The 5,992-nt window shown below is 40.6% G+C and overlaps 1 long non-coding RNA gene across 1 annotated transcript; it reads left to right on the top strand.

Annotated features, from left to right (window-relative positions):
• The first annotated feature begins 660 nt into the window (after positions 1-660).
• Positions 661-1,319, top strand: LOC147155482 (uncharacterized). Its single transcript, XR_015092355.1, has 3 exons — positions 661-1,062; positions 1,140-1,183; positions 1,269-1,319. It is a non-coding gene; the product is annotated as an uncharacterized LOC147155482 (long non-coding RNA).
• The last annotated feature ends 4,673 nt before the right edge of the window (positions 1,320-5,992 follow it).

A 5,992-nucleotide genomic window follows, 5' to 3' on the forward strand; every position in this document is an offset into this window, starting at 1 on the left:
TGTTTAGATAGACATGAAGTCTAAAACAAAACATTAGTTATTAAATATAACCGTCTTAGTTATTATTTACATCTGGTCTATGTAACTTAAAAGAAACCATGTGAAATATCTGTGTCCGGGCTAGGCACCTCACAAATTTGTGATCAATGTTAGTGAGTTTATTTTTGACATTAGTAAAAATTTTGAAATCTTGTAGAAAACAGACTTCATCACAATTAAATTCAGAATTAGTTTGACATGAATAAAGCAATGCACAAATATCGCTCAGTCATACACTCTATATTTGTCAAACTATGCCCTGGTGAAGACAATCTTGTGTTGAAACATGTTGGTAGTCCATTTTAAATAAAGGATTTTTTTTACATTACTAATGAGTGTCTTGAATACACAGACTGCTTTTAACTCTTTGACCGCCATAAACGTTATAAAACGTTTAGCATAAACCTAGGGATGGGCGCCGAGGACGTTAAAAGACGTCCCCTATGTTTTTTTGGTTTTTTTTGAAACGGGTGGAGGGAAGCCTTGGGCAGCTGTGCTGAAAATATCAAGCAGATCAAGTAAGTTTAATGACTCGTTTTGGCCTCTAGATGGCAGCGATGACTCTCCTTGCACTTTGGGTGTGCCGCCCACCGTGGGCGTCGGTATAAAAGGTGAGGCGGAGCTAGAGTGGAGTGGAGAGGATAATGGAGAAAGCAAAAAGCATGGAGGAAGAGAAAGCAAAAATGACGACCGGTGGAAAGCAGCTCACGCTTGATCGGTATTTTCAAAAAGAAACCAGTGCTAAATTGAATGTTGGTGGCGATGATGATGATGGCGACAACGAGGTTGATGCCGAAGTTGCGGCTTTGACGCGACGTCTTCGGCCACGTCTTAAAGCGACGCCGGTTAGCGATGCTAACGCCGGAAAACGTGGTGCACGTCCAAGTACTTCTGCAAACGCGGACGTTGATTCGGACGACGAAGAGTACCCCGAGTCGGATGGCTATTCTTCGGAGGAGTGGGTACAGTCGGATCTTCGAGAAAGTGATTCGGACAGCATTTCATCCGCAGAAGACTGTGAAGGTAAGCGCAAACTTGCTATGAGATACTTTTCCTGCACGCTGCTAGCACCTCGTGTAACGTGAATGTATAATTCATAGATCGTGCTCACAGCGACAACCTACAGTTTCCACGACAAAGAGAGGTATAAAAAACGTGTTTTCAATACACTGCAACAACAAAAGAAAACGGTCTTTCGATATGATTGTAATTGTATATATTTCTTTCAGCTGCAGCTCGTCGGGCTCAAGGTGACGCGTCTCACAGTGAGCAGAATAAAGGTAAAAAAAAAAATGATTCTCCAACTCAGCACGAGTAAAATATTTGATGGTAAATGTCTTCTATAATTTCAACCAGTGGATCCAAGAAAAAAGGTAAACATATATATATATTGCTTCACACTGATCTAAAATAAATATTATATGATATTGAAATGTATATTTGCAGATCCCAAAAGTTCTGGCTGGCATGAAACAGGCTGGCAGCCAAACACATTCCTGTTTACTGAAACTCCAGGACCAAGGGGTGCCGCAGCAGAGCTAAATTCAACCCTGCCAGCTGACTTCCTGCAACTATTCATCTCAAACGAACTTCTCCAGCACATTGCTGATCAAACAAATTTATATGCACGTCAATCCATGCAGAAGCAGACTGAAAGTCTGCCACACTGCAGGAGTCGTGCTTGGAAGCCAGTGTCTGTATTAGAATTGAAAACATTTTTTGCACTCCAATTTCTTACTGGGTATATAAAAAAGCCCAGTATAGAAATGTATTGGACTCAGGATGAAATTGAAACCACACCATTTTTTTAGTCGCGCGATGCCTCGAAACCGCTTCCTGCTTATCTGGAGTTACCTACATTTTAACAATAATGAGAGACATAGTTCAGATGACAAATTATTTAAAATCCGTCCTGTGTTCAACCATATTGTAAATAAATTTAAGGAACTGTTCCAACCCGGTAGGAATGTATGTATTGATGAGGGAATGATGAATTTTCAGGGCCGTCTATCGTTTAAAGTTTACAACCCCCAAAAACCAATCAAATATGGAATTAAGTCATACATCCTGTGTGACTCCCAAACAGGATATTGTTTTAATATGCAACCTTATGTTGGTACTAGTTGTTCTCTGCCGGATACCGTGTTTAATTTGCTAGATCGTCTGCCAGGAAATGGGTACACGCTCTTTATGGACAATTTTTATAATTCAATTGGGTTGTGTGAACGTCTCCTGGCAGCACGTACAAATGTTTGTGGAACACTGAGAAAAAATAGGGGTGAACCAAATGAGATCACTTCTCTTACAAACACTGGCCTTGGGGTGGGGGGGGAATTGGTGAGACACAACACAAATGTTTTGGTTGTGGCATGGCAGGACAAGCGTTTGTTGAGGATGGTGACTACTTTTCACAAAGATGAAATGCGGACAGTTGATGTGTAGGCACTAAAAAAAAAAAAGAGTGCCTTTCCCGAAACCTGTATGTGTTTTGGACTACAATTCCACAATGAATGGCGTGGATAAGATGGATCAAAACATTTCTTATCACCCATTCACGAGGAAGACATTGAAATGGCACAAAAAATTTGTTGCCTATCTGTTTCAAATATGTTTGTTCAATGCCTTTATCCTGTACAAAGCTAAACATCCTGGCAAATGTCAGCATTTTTTGGAGTTTATCCAGCAGGTGGTGAGAGGGTGGCTCTTACCACAGGACCAGGAGGAGGACATTGCTACAAACATACAAACAGAAGGACATGAGGAAGCCAGACAGAACACCAGGTCACCGTATAACGATCCTGAAAGTCGACTTGATGGCAACATGGCAAAACACACACTGCAATACATACCTGCTACCCCCCGGAAAAAAAAGCCAGCAAGAAAGTGTAGGGTCTGCACTCAAAGGGGCATTCGCAGCGAAACAAATCTGTGGTGCAAATCCTGCTGCGTCCCCTTGCACCCAGGGCAATGTTACACTATATACCACACCAAAAAAAAACTTGTGTAGTTGAAACATCCACAGAATTGTAAATAGAAACACATACACACACCACACATGCACAGTTGCACAGTTGCACATGTTTGTTGTATTACACTGTTGAATGTTGAATGTAAATAAACTGTTATTTTGCTATCAAAAAACACTTTTTCATTCTTGGTGGTAGTGTTTTATAGAAGTAAAGCACTATTTAGGTGTTTGTGGCATCATTCATGGACAAAAAGAAGTGTAAAATTCACTAGAATGCATGAAATAATATCGTTTCACTAAAAGCTTGATTTCTCCGTATTTTGGTCCAAAAAAGGCGAAATTGGGTGAAACTAACCATTTTCTATTGTTGATTACTAAAGAACGGAATAAGATAGAAACAAACTTTTTTTTTCTGATGATGCACAAATATCGCTCAGTCATACATTCTATATTTGTCAAACTATGCCCTGGTGAAGACAATCTTGTGTTGAAACATGTTGGTAGTCCATTTTTAATAAAGGATTTTTTTACATTACTATTGAGTGTCTTGAATACACAGACTGCTTTTTACATAAGCATTTTAGCATTTTTTTCTGCTTGACTCTATATTTGTAGCCGGAAATAATGTGTATTGCACATTAACAAAGTTAATTGCATTTTGCCTGCTGTGGAACATACCTGGTGGGCAGCCACAGTAGAGGTATGCGGTGGGGAGCGGGCGTCCACAGTGGCGAGCCGACTGGCTGGAGCTGAAGTTCGGACTCTGGCCTTCTAAATACACATTGCAAATGTTTAGGATATTAAAAAAAAGTGTAATAGTGATAAAAAAAATGATAAACTCTTGCTAAAATATGGCGTGAAACTCGTACCTTGTTCACTGCAGACTGCATCGTGGTCCCATCACTGGTGGCAGAGGGTGGGGACCGAGGCTGAAAACAAAATATACAGCACATTGAGGACCTAGCAGTGTGACTCAAAATAACTCAACACAGAATACACCACCGCCAAGTGCAGAATTGAATAGAGGCAAAGTACCTGCTGGGGTGCGATGTTTGGGCTCAGTTCCGGAGCAGCAAGGTCCAGCTTCTTCCATCGGCGCTTGGCTGCCTCGGAACGCTTCCCCTTCCGCGGCATGCTGCTACAGCTACCTTTACTGTAAGCAAAAATAAAATAAAAAAAACTTCCCAAGACAAAGTCAAAAGTAAACTGGCAGTAAAAAAAGGAAATCAATTCAAACACAACAAAATAGTAAAGTAATGATATTAGAGTGTTTGTAATGTGCTGTTGAGTGCAAGTTCAGCTGTATTTGCGTTCTAGACTCTGTGATGTAGATCTTATATATGTATTATGTTGTTTGAGGGCAAGATGGAAGCAGGTAGATGAGGTGGAAGTCCAAGGCGGTGCTGAAGGTTTGAAATCCAAGTATCACGGTCAGCAGCTTTCCAATTCGCACAGTGCTCAGCGGATCGTTAAAAGATTCAAGATAAAATTTGTAGTTAATCTCAGATGTGTATGAAACATTAAAAATGTACATTGAGTCTAATGAGGCAGTGGTGTCATTGTAATAAAAATAAGAAACCGTCATCAATTGAAGTATAGTAACATCACACATTGTATAGTTCATTGATTATAAATAATGGATGGGGTGAGCAGAGCCTTCAATAAATCCTCAACTGTCATGATTGGGGTCAGCTGTTTCTGTTTTCACTTGCAGTTGCTGGGGAAACAGCTGGAGGGCGGATCCCGCCAAACACACCTGCTGCCCATTAGCTCGTCAGGTCAAGATAAAAGCCTGACAGAAGCAGCAAGGAGTGTCGGGTTATTACTCCGTGATGCTACTCTGTATTCCACACTACTCGCTGTTCTAGCCGCCCTCGGGCGTGATTTTGTGTTTCCTTGTTTTTGATTAAAACTAAAGTTATCAGCATCACTGCCGTGGCTCTCCTGCATTTGGGTCCTCCACTCCGTTTCGTGACAGCCAACTTCAACCGTGACAGATCGTGACATCAACAATAGAAAAAAATGGATCCACTATAGACTTCCTTGTTTACTTATTAACAAAGAAAACGGTATTGTAATAACATTGTTACTTTTTTTTTCTTTTACATTAATTTCCATGAGGTGAAACGGTTTGGCAAAATGGATGGGTATTCTGGATGGCCGTGAAAAAAACGATCGCTACAGAAACCAATGGTAATCTTTCAAGGGGGAAAATAAAGGCAGCTTTGACAATTTACAAATGTGTGCTGTAGTCAATCAATGAAGGTCATTTAACAGTGTAAAATACTTCCAAAATCCCTCATCGGCGCCGCTCCGCTACACGATCGAGCAGGACACGCCACTCAACAACCGACGCCCCCCTCCCCCACCCCCACCACGACGACGACAGACGAGACAAAAGCCTTACTGTGTATTGTAGCAACGATGGATATACACAATTGAGATTTACAGCATACTCAAACATATGTATATATATATTTTTTTTACTGCACATTAAAACCTTAATGTAACATCTGCTAGCTCTAGTCCACTACACAGTTGAGCAGGACACGCAACTCAACAACCGACGCCCCCTCCCCCACCACCACCACAACGACGACAGAATAATAGACAAAAGCCTTACTGTATATTGTAGCAACGAGGGATATACACAATTGAGATTTAGAGCCTACTCAAACTTTTCTTTGTTTTTGTTTTCTTTTACTGCACATTAAAACCTTAAAGTGAGATCTGCTAGCTCTAGCTAGCGCTAGCAGGTGTAGTTAGCATGTAGGCTACCATGTCTAGCACTTAACTTTACCTATCTTGTTAATACAGCAGCCGGATAACACAACGTTCAAATATGGAGGTAAATATGGTGCAAAACTAACTTGTGCAAAAAATTTGTACCTATAGAAAAAAGTCTAAATTTGTGATTTGTATCTGTAAAAAAAATGTGTGCCTGTAAAAAAAAAATTGTGTCTGTAAAAGAAATTTGTACCTGTA

The sequence above is a fragment of the Leptonotus elevatus genome, chromosome 22, assembly GCF_054856555.1.
Source record: "Leptonotus elevatus isolate MCC_2025b chromosome 22, RoL_Lele_1.0, whole genome shotgun sequence".
NCBI classification, from domain to species: Eukaryota; Metazoa; Chordata; class Actinopteri; order Syngnathiformes; family Syngnathidae; genus Leptonotus; species Leptonotus elevatus.